This window comes from Brachycentrus maculatus, unplaced genomic scaffold (genome assembly GCF_059751285.1).
Source record: "Brachycentrus maculatus isolate JH-2025_06_01 unplaced genomic scaffold, ASM5975128v1 h1tg000221l, whole genome shotgun sequence".
Classification (NCBI taxonomy): domain Eukaryota; kingdom Metazoa; phylum Arthropoda; class Insecta; order Trichoptera; family Brachycentridae; genus Brachycentrus; species Brachycentrus maculatus.
The window spans coordinates 1419317-1436787 of NW_028280972.1; the positions used below are offsets into that span (position 1 = coordinate 1419317).

The following is a 17471-nucleotide window of genomic DNA, read 5'->3' on the forward strand; positions in this document are numbered from 1 at the left end:
AGCAATTGAAACCATTTCTACTGTTTAAAATAAAACAACTTTGTTTTAACCACTTTTTAATGATAAGTATACTTTAACCTACTGGTTTCGACAAGAACGTTATCATCATCAGTTTTTATTAAATTCTAAAATCCGATTTTTACAGAGTGTGGTAAGTTTTTGGTAAGGGAATGTAATTAATTATGAGTATTTTAATGTTTTAGAATTTAATAAACCCTGATGATGACAACGTTCTTGTCGAAACCGGTAGGTTAAACTGAACTAATAATAAAAAAGTGGTAAAAACCAAGTTGTTTAATTTTATAAAGTTTATAAAATGTGCCACAAAATATCTGCGAAAAACAAACAACACTGCTGTCTCCATCGCAAACGTTAAATCTCTTTATATGTTGTGAATAAACATATATTTCTGTAACATGCTAGGTCAAATTGATTTGCATTTTATATTGCTTTTTTTCATAAATCATATATGTAATTTTTGGTAGGAGAATACCCCTTTATCATGTCGAGCTCTACACACTATGTACATGTACGGTGTTAAAACGTAGCACAGAGAACCAGTAGACGCTTGCATATTTTACTGTAGATTCATACATCAACAATTCCACTTTTGAAGGTCCAATATTGTAAGCAAAAGTGAGGACAAAATGCCGATCATTTTGAGTGACGATGTTAATATCAATTTTTACTCGGACAAAGCTCAACCGTTGATAAGATTTTAGATGAAAAATGCATATCCAGATTAGGATCTACTATCGACATTAAATGCAGTCTTAATTGTTTGTAAAATTAAAATATAACTTCATTTTAAGATCACAATAAATGTTTTATTAAAACTAAATTATAATGTCTAACAGATTTTCTTATTCTTCTTCATCAATGTAGAGATATCAATAAAATAATTTTGTTTTAACTCACCGCTCAGACGGTCAGGTGAAATTCTGAAAAAAAAAGAAAATATTAATATTATTTACGTGTTTATCTATAAATAAATATATTACTATATATATATATATATATATATATATATATAAATATATATATATATATATATATATATATATATATATATATATATATATATATATATATATATATATATATATATATATATATATATATATATATTTATATATATAAATATAAATATGTATATTTATATATATATATATATATATATATATATATATATATATATATATATATATATATATATATATATATATATATATATATATATATATATATATATATATATATATATATATATATATATATATATATATTTATATATATAAATATAAATATGTATATTTATATATATATATATATATATATATATATATATATATATATATATATATATATATATATATATATATATATATATATATATATATTATATATATTCTCACAGTTCAGAAATGAAAGGGATGTAATTATGCCAATTAATCAATTTGCAAATGCTTTGCTTTGATCATACATATGTATACTCTATAATTAGTATAATCCTTGTAGCTTATAATCGACAACAACAAAGGATGTGTATACTATACTTTTATAACAATTATAAAGTATTAAAAAAAATGGTAATGTTTAAGAATAACTAAGAAAGTATGCTTTCGAATGTAAACGTGAGAATAGAACGACGACGACCAAAAAACCCATCTGGTCATCACATGAGAACTTAAAATCTGGTGGTGTCAAAAGTCTACGTAATCAGAGGGTATGTATGACTAGATGTATTAACGTGGAGGAAGCTAGGAGTGTAAGTCAGGACAGATGAGTGTGGTGTTCTATCCTCTTTATCTACCCCAGCCGGCAAACGGGGTGATGGTACTACTAGTAGTTATGTTTAAATTACATAATTAACTCTAGAAAATAATTGTTACGTATCGTTTATTGAGGGATGATGTTTTTCCAAATTTTGTTAAGTAATTCTTTTTTTATAATTAAGTATAAGTATTTCATACTTATATAATCCGATGGTTCTTATTTTTAGAAAAAGTGTTTGATTTTTTTTCATTCTTAATTACTTTTTCTTTCTTTTTTGAATATTATACGTTATAAAAATATCGTAGTCGTACAGGAGAAAGTGACCAAATGCATTTGTTAACAAAAACGTGATCATTGACTATTTGAAACCTTACTAGCTTAATGTTGCCCAGAGAAAATCCCAAAGCGATTATAAACTTGGAAGTATAATATATTGACTTGTTGAAAATGAGAAACTGCATTGATGTTTATTTTCTTGCCAAACAAAAGTGACTTAAATGGCCCTCCTGAATTTTTTTATATTTTGTTAGTTGGTCACTTTCTCCTGTACGACTACGATATATCAATGTTCAAAATGTGTTTCAAACACTCCCACTGAACCATTTTGTTTACTGAAGTACACTTTTAGACACATGTATCCAGAAATAAACGAAAACATTTTTTTCTTTATCGATAACATCATAAGTTTATGGATTTACAGTAAGGTTTAAGAAGTCCTGAAGCAAAAATTAAATATCGTGACTTCATTTGGTATTTTGGCTACAGTAGACCTACAATACTAGGGTAGTTTACAAAAGTATGCAGTTAAAGGTCGAAGAGATGAAGCTGATGATAAGCTCCACCTGATAATTCATCAGCTTTCAAAGCACAAATGGGTGCTCGATATTAGGTAGCTTTAAAAGTAACATTGTATGCACCAGCAAGCTAAAGAGTTATTTTATAATATAGAATACATTAGTTAACTTTATTTTTATTTACCTCCATTTACATTTTTTTCCTTATTGCGTTGTAATTCTATTATTTTTCTAGAAAAAAACATATACGGGAAAATATTTAAAACCCATTTATATTTAAACATAAAAAAGTCTCCTTCGTTTTACTAATTGAACGGCATTCGGTAAAAGTGTTTAAAGTATTTTTAAACTTTTTGTATGCGATAAACTTTTTGTATATTGTACATAACGGATGCAAAAATGATTTATGAATCGGACACGTGAGATGATAAATTGTTAAAATAGCGGAAAATATGACGTAGAAAGAAAATCAAATCAGTGTGATTTATTATGCCGTAACCGTAGACGTAATTTCATACCAATGTATACATATATACAGAATGGCGCAAAATGAATCACCCTATCGGAAGATGTTATAATTTTTGCAAATGGCACCATACGTCGATTATATTTGACATTTGTGAAATAGAACATTATAAAAGATTAAAAAAACTGGCACAAATGTGTATCAACACTGGCGGCAGCCACTTGACGGATATTATACGGATATTGCACTAAACAACAAAAATTTCAAGGTCCAAATAATTTTTTTAATAACTCAAGTAAAGAAGTTGTTAAATAACAAAATCGGATGATTTATTTTGTGCCACCCTAAATTCGATTGAATACTGCAGTTGTCTAGTTCGCAAATGTCAAATATTATTGACGTACGACGCCATTTGCAAAAATTATGACATCTTCTGATTGAGTGTAGATTAATTTTGTGCCAACCCTTACGATTATATTTTTACTGCTCAAATTTACCTGGTGTGTGATAAATAGGCAGAAGAATGTAAATAAATACGTTTTATCGCTCCACATGTATAATAGGTAAATACATGCCAATTGTATATCCTATTACGTATATTTTTACAAATCTTGTAGAAAGGTGTGTAAAATGGTATTGTTAACCCTTCCCATACGGTGCTTAACACTTCCGCGTGTACCGGTAATACATATTTTGAATACCATATGAAAATGTGATTTAAAAACGGGAAAAATGTGAATATTCCTAAATGTTGCTTTTATTGACCAAAGTTGAAGTTGAAATGTAACAATTTTGTAATGTTAGCTCTGATAATTATCTGAAAATGATAAAAAAAACATCGTAAGTGGCCGCAATAGCTAGCGTAGCGACACGACCGTCGCGCACACACAGAAACGTTTGTGGATTTGGGATTTTATTCCCGATTTTTTAACAAATTATTTGATTCCGTCGCTGCAAATGAATAACCTTATATTAAAATAATAATTTATTATAATAAAAGTTATTATACAGACCTGAATGATGGAAGTTTAACTTCTGAAACATGTAGTCTATAATAAAACTCAACACGGTACAAAACAAGTGTTTTCTTTAATCATTGTAATAATAATTTCGTTTAATACATAATTATATTACGGAGGAATACAACAATTGTGAGCCCGTATCTATTATATTTAGAAGCTACATGGTCATAGACATACGGTAACTGTTCATCAAAGAAGCAGTGATTCACTTATGGAATCAAATGGAAAAGGTTAGAACTCAACAAAATATTCGAACCCGGGCAGCATTAAATATAAACTATCTTGGCCTATCCCTAGAAACAAGTTTTGCGCAAAAAACCTTTTATTCCTCGATATTTAATTTGCTGCCGTAACCATTAAGAATTCCAGTAGTGATCATGTCTTCAAGAACAGAGTCCATCGTTGGTTGCTTCTCGTTGGAAAGGACAAGGTAGAAAGTGAATTAATTAAAGACAAGGTAGAAAGTGGATTAATTAAAGTCCAGGTGTAATTATTTTGTTGTAAAACCTTTATACTGTAAATTGATATTGTATCTATTGTATGTAATTTATAAAATTTAAAAATTAAAAAAAAAATGTATTAACATGTAAGTATTTCGGATCAAAACAGGCCATTCTTATAGAGCTGTAATAATCCGAAACAAATATGCTTCTATGAAATAAATAAATAAAAAAATATATAATGATATTCTCATTTGAAAAGTCGAGTTGCAGTAAATACATATCACCGGGAGGGGAAGGTTAACAGTATCTTTCCACCTGTGTTCAAGCTCCGAACGACCGCGGTCGGTTATTGTTTGTGGTGAAGTATTTATGAGCAGTAGATTCCTTGCCCTTTTACGACCGTCTAAGGCTAAGGAAACAATAAAAGACCTCTCCGTCCCTCGTCCCTAGAAAAGACCGCTATTCGCTTCTATCGCACCTACACGGAGTAGAAGCTCTATGTTCGTCTCTTGCGCCTATAAAGGACTTCAGTTGCCCGCGCTTATACGAAGAACCGCAAGCTAAAAGCTTCCCAAGTGTTGAAAGGAATTCTGTTCAAATAAGAAATAAATTTCCACGCTTCTGTCTTGCGTGTATGTTTTTATTCAATTACATAAATGGAAGGACGGTATGTTTAGCTTTATTCGGCAGTGAAAGTGATCGGGGATGGTGTGTTTATTCATAATTTACGGTGTAATTTAGGATTTCGTGTAGCTATAAATAACCTCGTAATAAACAGAGCTTCTTTAATTTTAACCCATGAAAACAAAATAACACAAATATAATTTATTAAAATCTCAAAAAAGAAGAAAAAAATTATAGAAGTCTGGGCATTTACGGGGCTTAAAACCATCATAAAGTGGTTAAAGTGATCACTTTACAGAAGTGTAACATTCACCAGTTCTACCCATGATTGATAACCACACTATTTAAATTCTTGGAACTTCTAGATACATTGATCAAACTCGAAACATGGTGTTTGAATTTAGAGAATTTCGTGAAAAGACATGTGACCTCTCCGGTGTTCTGCAGTGGAATGAATCCTGTGCTTGCGAATATCACCTTAAGGGTCTGTCAATAAAAATAGGATTACATTTGTGGTAGAATATATTTTAATAACAAATAATTGGAGCATTATGGATAACTAACTAACCGTCACGCCGCTTCCCAGTAGGGGTAGGCAGAGAGAATATAACGCCAAATGTCTGCAAATTTTCTTCGTCTTTTCACACATGCCCGCCGATTATTAGGACTCCTGACCTGACTACTTTCAAGTATTTGACATATCTGATAATGCCAAGTTTTTCTCGTTCTTTTTCTGCTTCTTTTCCCACTCATTCGTTCCACATATCGAAACCATCTCAACACACCTTTCTCAAGTTTAACTTTGAGTGCACCATTTATGTACTCTGTTTCTCTCCTTTCTATATATTTATCAAACATACTCTCCAAACATACGAAATTATCTACCTGTTCCATAATTTCCCTATTTACCAATATTTTACACTCAGATCTACATTCATCTCTTTCAAAAACTATATTTTTTTAATCATGGATTGTGAGTTCAAAGAGATAAAAATAGATAAATATATAAATTGGTTCACTACGCTCAATTTCTAGAGTGTATAAATAGAGAAGACACGTGACACATACATGTATTTATAAGTAACATTTTCTCGAATATTGTCGTTCGGGTTCTTTTATGGGAGTATGAAATTGAGAAAAACGCATTGGGGAAAATTGAAAACTTGTCATGCGCTCCATTCACTGAAGCTTTGTCTTGCTTAAGGTATTGAGTTTGTCATTGTTATGGAAACTCCGAAGCAAATGCTGAAAATATTTTAATAGCAGCCGAGCTGAAGTCTAGGGAGGTAAGTCGAAGTGAATTGTGAATGAATACTGAAAATTCATACTTATAGAGCAATCCTTTTTTATTATTTATTATTTCCATTAGTTTACACTGCTTATAAATACAAGGCATAATATAAATAAGATTTTTTTCATATTTACTACCGATTTCATTCCGATTCAGTCGTTATCCGCACCCCAATGGTGCATAGGGCACTGCATCATTTAAACGAAGTGTTATTAACACACGAAGGAAAGGTGATCAGCCCTCCGCTTCAGGTACCAGTTCAGGATAATATCGAATAAATGTTAGAGTGAAAAATCACTTATATTTATTTGACCCCCCCTGGGAATCGAACCCGGGACCTCCAGAATGGTAGCCAAGCGTGCTGACCATTACTCTGCGGAGGCGGACAGAAGAAGACATTGCATAGAAAAAAAAAGGGAAAGCAGTGCAGTTGCAGCCGCTCTACTCTACCATATTTTGGGCCCATTGGGTGTGGACCTGTGTGGTCAAACGGATCTGCGATGCGAAGTGATGGGGTAAGTGAACAAAGCTGCAGCCATCTCAGGATGCTTGAAAAATGCTATATGGAAAAACCCTGAGATGAAGATCGGCAGCAAAATCGAGGTCTACAAAACTTGTGTCCGACTCATCATGACGTATGGAATCGAAAGTAGAGCAGATACCGTTGCCACAAAAAAACACGCTTAGAGTGTCAGAAATGAAGACTCTAAGAAGCATATCAGGCAAGAGTCTTCGAGATATAAGAAATGCCAGGATCAGGGAAATATGTGAGATCGAAGATGTCGTTAGGTGGGGAAGGCAACGAAGGAGACAATGATATGCGCATGTGAGGAAAGTTATACCATCCAGACTCCCCCACATCGCACTGTAGGGCCAACCCCAAGGTAGACGACTCCCGGGCAGACCACCAAAGAGATGGGTCGATAGCTGGGAATCGACGTCGCAGGAGGCTAATCCCTCTTAAAAACAGGACGCAAGGCCTACAATAATAAGAAGAAGAAGATATTCTCGTATGTATAAGAGATAAGTAAACTTAGACCAATTATTATCTGATTTTATTAATTCGCGTGCTTTTGAATTTTGAGTACGATTTTGCACTTAATATACTTACATCAATTTAAATTATTTTTATTCAGGGGTAGGCAGAGAGAATAGAGCGCCACACCACTCTGTCCTTGCAAACATTATTCGCCTCTTCTACGTTCATGCATCGCCTCATACATAAACGCTGATTGTTTTGACTCCTAACCCGACCACTTTCAAGTATTTGGCAAACTTGATCGTGCCAAGTTTTTTTCGGTCTTCCTCTGCTCCTTTTTCCAATTACATTCGCCTCATAAATTTATTTTAACGTTCTTTCCTCACTCATTCGTTCTACAAGTCCAAACCATCTCAACACACCTTTCTTAATTTTACCGATAATGCTAGTCTCAGCTTTGCATTCCTTCCTTATTTCACTATTCGAACATCTATCATACATCGTTTTGTCGCACATTCTTCTGAGAGATCGCATTCAATAAAAAATAATTAATGCGTCATTCTACAGAGTTAATGTCGAAACAATAACTTATATTATTATTGATTCATCAGTTCTCTTACGTTGCCAATAAGTTATTAGACCTCTTTCTGACATACTTAAATGTAGGTAAACTCTTATACGACGAGTAGAATTTATTTTTAAAACAATTTACTGGGGCATTATGTTTTTAATTATTTTCTAAGCTCACATTTAATAACGTATTATATTGCACGGATCGATTTCAAAGCTATCCCTGCAAATATTTGTGAAAGAGTTATCTCACAAAGCATCCCATAATATACAATATTCAATGTTTCATCCCTGTTTACGTAGGCAATCGAAGATCACACTAAACCACAAGAGTAAACTTTAATATAAACAAACGCGTAATCCGTAGGTATCGTTCGGCAGCACGATCACCGCCGGTCGCGAGTGGTGAGGAATAAAACAATGTGTGTTTTGTGATTTAGTACAGTACACTTTTTTGCATTCAGTATGTACTTGAGTAAGGACATGGTAGGTACGTCGTTTATTGTAAATGTTTGTTGAGCTATTCTTTTAAACAACCGATAAAGGATATTATTATAAGTAGCGTCGAAAAATTTATATTAAAATTATACAATAATAATACAGTAAAATAGTATTTTATTTATTGTTTCGGCATTAACTTTGTGGTAAGACATGTTACAATGATTAAAGAAAACACTTCGTTTTTTACCACTTGAGTTTTATTATAGACAACATGTTTCAGAAGTTAAACTTCCATCATTCAGGTCTGTACAGACCTGAATGATGGAAGTTTAACTTCTGAAACATGTAGTTTATAATTAAACTCAAGTGGTAAAAAACGAAGTGTTTTCTTTAATCACAGTAAAACAGTAAAACAAAAAAAAAGTACAGTAAAAGTCGACAAAAGCAACTAATTAGGGGAAGGGGTGTCCAATAAAACCGAAAGTCCATTATTTAATTTTACTTATAACCCTTATCCGCACCCAATGGTGCATAGGGCACCGCATCGAATTGACCCAGTGTTATCTTGATCATTACTTACATGAAGGCAAGGTGATCACTCTCTCTCACCAGGAACCAGCCCATGGTAATATTTAATCAATATTACAGTGTAAAATCACTAATATTTATTTTCACCCCCCCTGGGAATCGAGCCCGGGACCTCCAGCACGGTAGCTAAACACGCTGATCATAACACCACGGAGGCGGACTGGGGACAATTATTTAGGGTATATTTATATATATATGACTGATTTTTTTGCGTTTATCCAAAGTTTGTTAAATAGAGGTCCGTTATAGGCGTCTGAAGTTTTACTGTAATAATGACAAATTACGGTGCAAATTTCCTCTTTGAAATGTTTTACATGAATTTTTTTTTTCTTAAAAAAATATTATATGAAATAACATATTTTCCATTTTTTTTACATATCTCTTTCGTTTTTTTCTTAAGATTAAATTTATTAAGAATGTGTTATTTTTATAAGTGTAGTTTACTCCATTTGAAATACAACTCTTTTTTAAAAACGCTTTAAATGAAAATAATCAAATGTAATCAAATTTACTAAAAATAAACCAATTGGTTAATTGCGAAGAGAAATTTATCAGGTGTTATTAGATGCCGCAAAACAATTTTCTCAAAATAAATTAAACATCATTTACAAGGCGTAATGTAGTGTATTTAATTAAACAGAAATAGGGTATTTCTACAGAAACTTAATATTTTCATCTCTATCAATCAATAAGGTTAAGAGTGAAAATATATTTCTCCTCTATTTAGTTATTCCTCGTGGATGTTGTAGAGACAACAACGTATAACAATGATGAAGCCGTTTCCAACTTAATGAAATTTCACAAACAAATTTATGTGGAAACGATTACCTTCACAGGTAAACAACGCTCTCAAGGAAATTAAGGTAATTTGATTCAATTTCTCAAGTCGAATTAAATAATCACGAGAAATCGATGGCTTAAAGACCGATTATATAAATATTTCACTCACAGTGACATTTGACATTGAAAAATGTTACTGGGCAAAGAAATTGAGGGAAAGAAAGGCTTTTCATGTTTTGACAAATACATTACAATTCACAAATGGTCGTTTTATCTCATTAAGCTCATTCATTTTATTGACCTAGCCTAGTTTAACATTCCGCCTCCTCCGAGTCCGCCTCCGTAGTTTAATGGTCAGCACGCTCGGCTACCGTTCTGGAGGTCCCAGGTTCGATTCCCGAGGGGGGTAAAATAAATTTAAGTGATTTTTTCACTGTCATATTTATTCAATATTACCCTGGACTGGCACCTGAAGCGGAGGGCTGATCACCTTTCCTTCATGTGTAAACGATCAAGATAACACTGCGTTTATATGACGCAGTGCCCTATGCACCATTGGGGTGCGGTAAAACACGAATAAAACTTTCAAAGGCTGCATATGCCTCATTTGCGTTTATTTTTAGATGCAAGCTCTTTAGCATCTAAAAATAAAATAAATAAGTATTCAAAACAGTTACAGAAAATGCATAACTGACGAATGACGAAGTGCTCTAAATATCGCCCCGGGGACGATATTAGGCTCACGTAAGGGGACGATATGAGGAATTTGCCAACTGTGTTAGTAACCTCCATTTAATAAAAAACACATGTCATAACCTAAATAAAATTACGATTGTATTAAACATAAGGGGAAACAACAAATTTTGCCAATATTTCGTTTCAATAAGTCAAAGACGTCAATATTAAACATAAACAATAATATTTCAATCAAAACTCACTTTGAACAGTTTCAATTTTTAAATATCTTAACACAGCCAAACCGCCAAACTTTTGCAATGGCCTACTGTCTAAACTTACTTTAGATTCAAAGTATAAAAACTAGATGGTGTTACTTAGAAAAAAGATACCGATGGGGACGAAATTAAGCTTGGGGACGAAATTTGGCGACTGTACCTTAATGTCGTTCGGTTAATATCATATTGCTTTGACAAAAAATGTTATTCAAATTGAATTTATGTTTTGACTGTATTTAAGAGAGAGGATTTTTCTTATATTTACATTAAATTTACAATAGGGAAGTGCCCTGGTAAACGCTTGAGTCCGATTCACTCTTATTGCAAAAAAAAACAATAAATATTTTTCCTTCATGATATAAATTTTTAAGGGGATTAATGAGATGTCAATTTTCTTAATTCTAAACAATTATTTTAATAATTAATGTACGCTCTTTAAAAAAATAGAACTTTTTGGACTAAGAAAAAAAAACAATTTAACAGCCGGAATCCAAATGGTATTTATTACAAATATGCAGGTCTCAAACATTCAAAATTCCAAAACGTTACTTACCATCCATCCCACCTGCAGAAAGCCTCAAAAATTTATTTTATCATTTTAAATTTATTTGAGTGTATAAATAATGAATTTAAAACAGTTATAAAAAAGCAAACGCAAAAAATATTACTGAAATCTGTTAACATATATAAAATTATGATTTTATTTTATTGAAAATTAATATAAAGAAAAAAACAGACGTACAAAAATGAAATTACGTTTTTAAAAAATATATTATACTAAAACTACATAAGTTATACTGAAAATAAATTGAAAAATATAAAAATACATACAACTTGTACTGTTGTAAATAATACTTACTTTTAAATTATCTTATGAAGGTTAATCTTCACCCCCCTAAATACATTTGCTTTCATCATGCCAAATGTGCTTTCTGCCTCAATATTAGGTTACTAATTCGAAGCAATGCAAGTAATTCAGCTCCACCCCCGGATAGAGAACTCCTCGGACGGATTCGTGAAAGGAAAAACGCACACCGGGGACTTCGAACATACACTGAGTGAAAGGGGAACTTTTATACTCAGCCATTGTAAACTTAATCTTTTCCGTAATGAAACATTGCTGCTCGTTGGCGTCAAGTACATAAGGGAGGGTAATGCAAATTTTATTAATAAAAAATAACATTTGTCTACGGGCCCCCACTGTTTGGATTATATAGTCATTATAATGGCATATGTGATGGAAAATTGTATGTAAACATACGATTACTGTTGTAATAAGTCTAAATACATTAAAGTAATGCAAATAAATTAGATTTTGAGAATTTTCTAAAGCTTTTAATCATGATATGTATCCCTTTATAGGGGAATATAATTAAACACAGGCTGAAAATGATTACCATCAATAACATACAGTATATATTATTATAAGTTTTTTGTCTTTTTACAGATAAAAGATAAGTACATACATATGTAACTAAAATTAGTTATTTTACCTAACTAATTGAGTTTTGGAGCCTTATTTAAAATATCTTGAAATTAATGTTTTTTATTAAGAGGTAAAATGAAACACCAAAAAAATGTTTTGTAATTTTAATTTAGTCTTTATAATAATGATTTATTTCGTTCGCACAATAAGGACCTATGAAACGTGAAGTATGTTGAGCTTTGTTTGTTTGTAGCGAGAACTGAAGCTGCAGGATTTATTCATTCGTATTATCGTTTCTTGGATTAGTACCTACACAGTTTCATGCTTCTATAATCATTTCTCCGTTCCCTAAACGCCTCAGGGAATCATTAGACTTTTAAAACGTAAAAGAAAAATATTGTTACTTCTGTAGCTTTTTTGATTTAGTTTAACGGCCAAGAAAATAAGAAAAAGGTTTTTGGTTTGTTTTATACGTGTAATAAAGAAAAAGCATTATGTTTTCTAAAATGAGCCTTTAAAAGGAAAAATTGTGCCAGGACCATTCAAGACTGTTTATTAGAATTACGCAATTCTACTAAAAAATTCGAACATACACATGCTTATATTTTGTTGGTTTTCTAGAAAGGAAAGCGTTCAGTATTTCAGAGTATGGAATAAGTCAATTTTGATATATTTGTTTCACGTCCGCCTCTACAGTGTAATGGTCAGCACGCTCGGCTACCATCCTGGAGGTCTCGGGTTCGATTCCCAGGTGGGTGTCAAATAAATATAAGTGATTTTTTCACTCTAATATTTATTCAATACTACCCTGGACTGGTACCTGAAGCGGAGGGTTTTCGCGGACCTTTCCTTCATATGTTATCGATCAAGATAACACTGCGTTTAATTGATGCAGTGCCCTATGTACCAAATGGGGTGCGGATAAGGGTTTGAGGAAGAAGGAGATACATACTTAAATTCCATATTTTGATTAATTGACTTCAAAATATTTAGCTTTGTTAGTTTAGAAATTTTAATGTTTTGTTAATCTCTGTAGTTTTAATGTAGTCTCAGTGATATTTTATTATAATATCACCGAGAATGTATTAAAATTTTTATCAGATATTATCAGAATAATTAACTATTGCACTATAAAAAGTAAAAGAACGGCAAAATACCTTTATTTTTTAAACACCTCTTAATATGCATACTCATGTATGCAAATTAAAAAGTGATTTCACCTATTTCCATTTTTTAATCAATTAAAAATTTAATTTAATTTCAAAAGAAATTTGCCTTTTTTTCAAGAATTAAAGTGAAACTCGTGAATATTTATTTTATATGTTAAAAGCCGTTTAAGTTGACTCAAATAAATGTTTTTAAAATTTTATCATCATTTTGTGACTAGTTTGTGTTTTGTTTTCAAATATAAATTTTAAATGAAATGATAAACAAATGTCATGTCATACCAGTATAAAACAGTATTTTTTATAATATTTTAATAATGACATATTTTATACAGTATCCTCGCTATTTTTTCTCGAACAGAAAAGTCATAAAGGCCGTTAGCTTTTGTCATTGTCCCTGTGTGAGTACGTTCTCCATTTCGTCAACCCATAAACGAAACGGCACGTCTACATATCCTATTACCGTGCATCACCGTTCTAATACCGCGAAACAGATGCAATAAATAAATAACATATACCCCCATCTAAGTATAACAAATTGCATTAATATTATTCGCGTACGTGTGTTAGCCTAGCCCCCAGCTAACGCCACCCTCCCCGGTTGTTGCCACCCTTGGTAATATAGCGCGGAGTCGCGGCCACCCGTGCGTCATAAAAAATTAAAACAAATTATGAAGCGGCGATGTACAAGTACCAGTTCTGAGAGTAATCTGTAGCCAGGTTATTTACAGTGACAAATATAGTGAATTCCGAAAGTACTTTATTTTATACATACGCAAGCAACCTCTCAGGTTTTTTAAAAATATATGTTCTTTGAATCTATAATCATTTAATTAATCGATTAATGATATACGGTAAGTATGTATCTCAATATGGAATACGTTGTGGTATATTAATAAGTTGATACATTTACAATGTTAAAAATAAAACAGTAGTTATAAGGTAGTTGATATAATATTAATTTTTCATATTTTTTAAATAACAAAATTATAATTTAATAGGCACGGTGCCAAAATATGAAATTGAAGAAAATATGCAGTGGTTTCCACAGTAAATAAAACCGACTAGTTATTTTAAGAAAACAATGCTATATTAAATTATTAAGAGAAATTTTGTATAAAATGCCATAGTTTAGATAAAAAAACATTGATACAATTTTCAAAAAACTCATTTAATGACCCTAAACGCAAATACAACACTCGTTCCCGTGGGATTTTGTCTCTGTACAGGGGACTATAAAGCCGCAAAACTAGTGGGTAGCATCTGTGCTACCTTCGCTATAAGGGTGGTATTAATACCTGCTGCCCCCAACCAGATTCGCACTGTTATTTGTATCCTACCTAGACATGGTACTTCGTACTATGTATAGGTAGGATACAATAATTTAAAATTCCTATTTCATCTCATATGCTACAAAAGACAAATAATAATGATACAACAGGAACGAGTGTGTAACCATAAATTTGTTTATGAAGAATAAATTATTTAGTAAGTGATAAATATTTATTATCTGACCGATTATTTATAATGCTAGAATCATTTTATGCATTGTTTCGACTTTCACTGTGTGGTAATACATGATGGAATCGTAAAAGAAAAACACTTGTCAAAAAAACTTAAATTCTAATAATAATTTAATAAATAATATCGTAGTCGTACAGAAGAAAGTGACCAACTACCAAAACGTAAAATGTTCAGGAGGGCCATTTAAGTCACTTTTGCTTGGTAAGAAAATAAACATCAATGCAGTTAGTCATTTTTACTAAGTTAATATATTATACTTCCAAGATTAAAATCCTTTGAAATTTTTTCAGGACAATATTAATCTAGTAAGATAGCAAATAGTCAATAATCACGTTTTTGTTAAACAATGCACTTGGTCACTTTCTCCTGTATGACTACGATATATATATATATATATATATATATATATATATATATATATATATATATATATATATATATATATATATATATATATATATATATATATATATATATATATATATATATATATATATATATATATATATATATATATATATATATATATATATATATATATATATATATATATATATATATATATATATATATATATATACATATATATATTTGCCTCCTTTTCGGTGTTGTACTCCAAGCACTCTACCAATTGGTTCCTCAAAAGTGGAATACCTTGTGATGTATTATTTGTGATTTTATCCTGCCAAGGAGTAGATTTAATATTTATAAGTTAAGAGAATCCGGTTTTCTTGTACTTACATAACAAAGTCGTATCATGTTAAGAATATGATTGCTTAGAACGGAAGGTTTATGTTCAACGTAACGTTTCGTGGTTTTATACGCCATGAATAGTGGTTAAATATTTATGCTTACCAAATTAAGTAAGACTACCTCAGTAATTGAACTTCCGCTTGTTATAAAAAAAGAGTAAAAGCAAATTAATTTTTCCAAAATTGCCTTCACTGTAATATTCACCATTCTACCCATTTTAATTTGTATTCCAAATACAGTGCAAATTAAACAATGCAGTTTTTAATGAAAATCCATGGACGTGTCAAAAAAGGCTAAATTAACTGGTCACCGTTATCTCCAGGAGCCTCCGAACTTCTTTTTTGAAAAGTAAAGTGTATGCTAGCAAGCGTCGGACTATGGTATTGACGAGCTCAAAACATTTGTACCAAAAAAATCTATATACTTCCCGAGATGCTCGAAAAATTATGGAAAACATACAAAAAAGAGCAAATTTTCTTTCGCCAATTAAAGCGGTAAATTTATTAATGTTGTATTCTTAAACAAGTTCAAATCAATTGTAAAGGGCCAAATTAAGTAAAAATACTTTAGAAATTGTTAAATGTAGAAATTGTTTTTTTTAAACAAAATATATTTTATACTAATCACAAAATGAGAAGCGAAATGCCATTCGACTATTCTAAAACTGGCCTTAAAAGGGAAGATTTGAGGGTCGCCGAGGGGTTGGAAGGAGGCAGATTTCCTGGCTTCGGAATATTCGAGAGTGGACCGGGATGGGAGGTGTAAAGGAGCTGTGTCGTGCTGCCCAGGACAGACTAGGTTTCTCCCGAATGATCGTCAACGTCGGTGGGACCCGACAGGACCATGAAAAAGAAGATACTATCGTTAAATATAGCGCACAATGTAAACGAATATATAAAAATTATTTGATTGATTCTCATATCAACCAACCGTGAAACGAAAGACAATAATTGAGCGCAAAAAAAAAATATGAACCTTTTTTTAGAAACATATTTATAAAACAAAAAAGATGTTTGTTTTTGTTTCGCGAGAACAAGTTCAGAGAAACATTCCACGAAAAACGGGAAATGTTTTTAAGGCGGAATTTCAACAAAGCCCTTAACTCCGCCGTGTAATTTAAATAGATAATAATGTATCTGGATTCCTTTCGTAATAGGAACCCGATTTTTCCCGTTGAAGGCTTTTCAGCATACAGGCCGACATGAAATTAATGAAACTTTTGCAAAAGTAATTATTTTTCGTTTGCATTTTGATACTTGGTAAATACCACTGTTTTAGAAAAACTATTATTCAATTCAATTCAATTTATTTATTTTTAATCAACATATTACAAATTAGAATTTAAGGCGTTTTTTTACTTTAATCATTTAAAGTTACACCAATTACAATATTTCTTTGTATACAAAATGTCCAGCAGAAGCTAAATAAAAGAAAAAGTGGGCTGCCACTATAATATAATCTATGGACTGCCACAATATCTCCCACTGTGGGCGCTCGACGAAACCGAACTTTTACAATTATATCATCAAATACAATTTAATTTATGTATTAATTTTTAATCAAACACAGATTTTTTGAGTCAACTAAGTTGTATTTTATTAAAAAAACGTTTGATAATGCCCTAATAAGGCGAAACAAAAGTCAAAATATTATTTTTTACGTGTTTTTGTTAATAAAATACAACTTAGTAGACCCAAAAATTCTGTGTTTGATTTAAAATTAATAAATAAATTAATATGGAGTTCTTCAAATTAAACGCCAAATCAATAAATAAATACAATTTAGACAACTCTCGGGCAGACCACCAAAAAGATGGATTGATAGCTGGGAATCGACATCGCAGGAGGCTAATCCCTCTTAAAAACAGGCCACAAG

General features: G+C 31.3%; 1 long non-coding RNA gene across 1 annotated transcript in view; it reads right to left on the reverse strand.

Annotated features, from left to right (window-relative positions):
* Positions 1 to 17471, reverse strand: part of LOC148306892 (uncharacterized) — a 123029-nt gene that overhangs the window by 79005 nt on the left and 26553 nt on the right. Inside the window, exon 2 of the long non-coding RNA XR_015837935.1 lies at positions 919 to 941. This is a non-coding gene — a long non-coding RNA (uncharacterized LOC148306892). The remainder of the gene's footprint in view (positions 1 to 918; positions 942 to 17471) is intronic.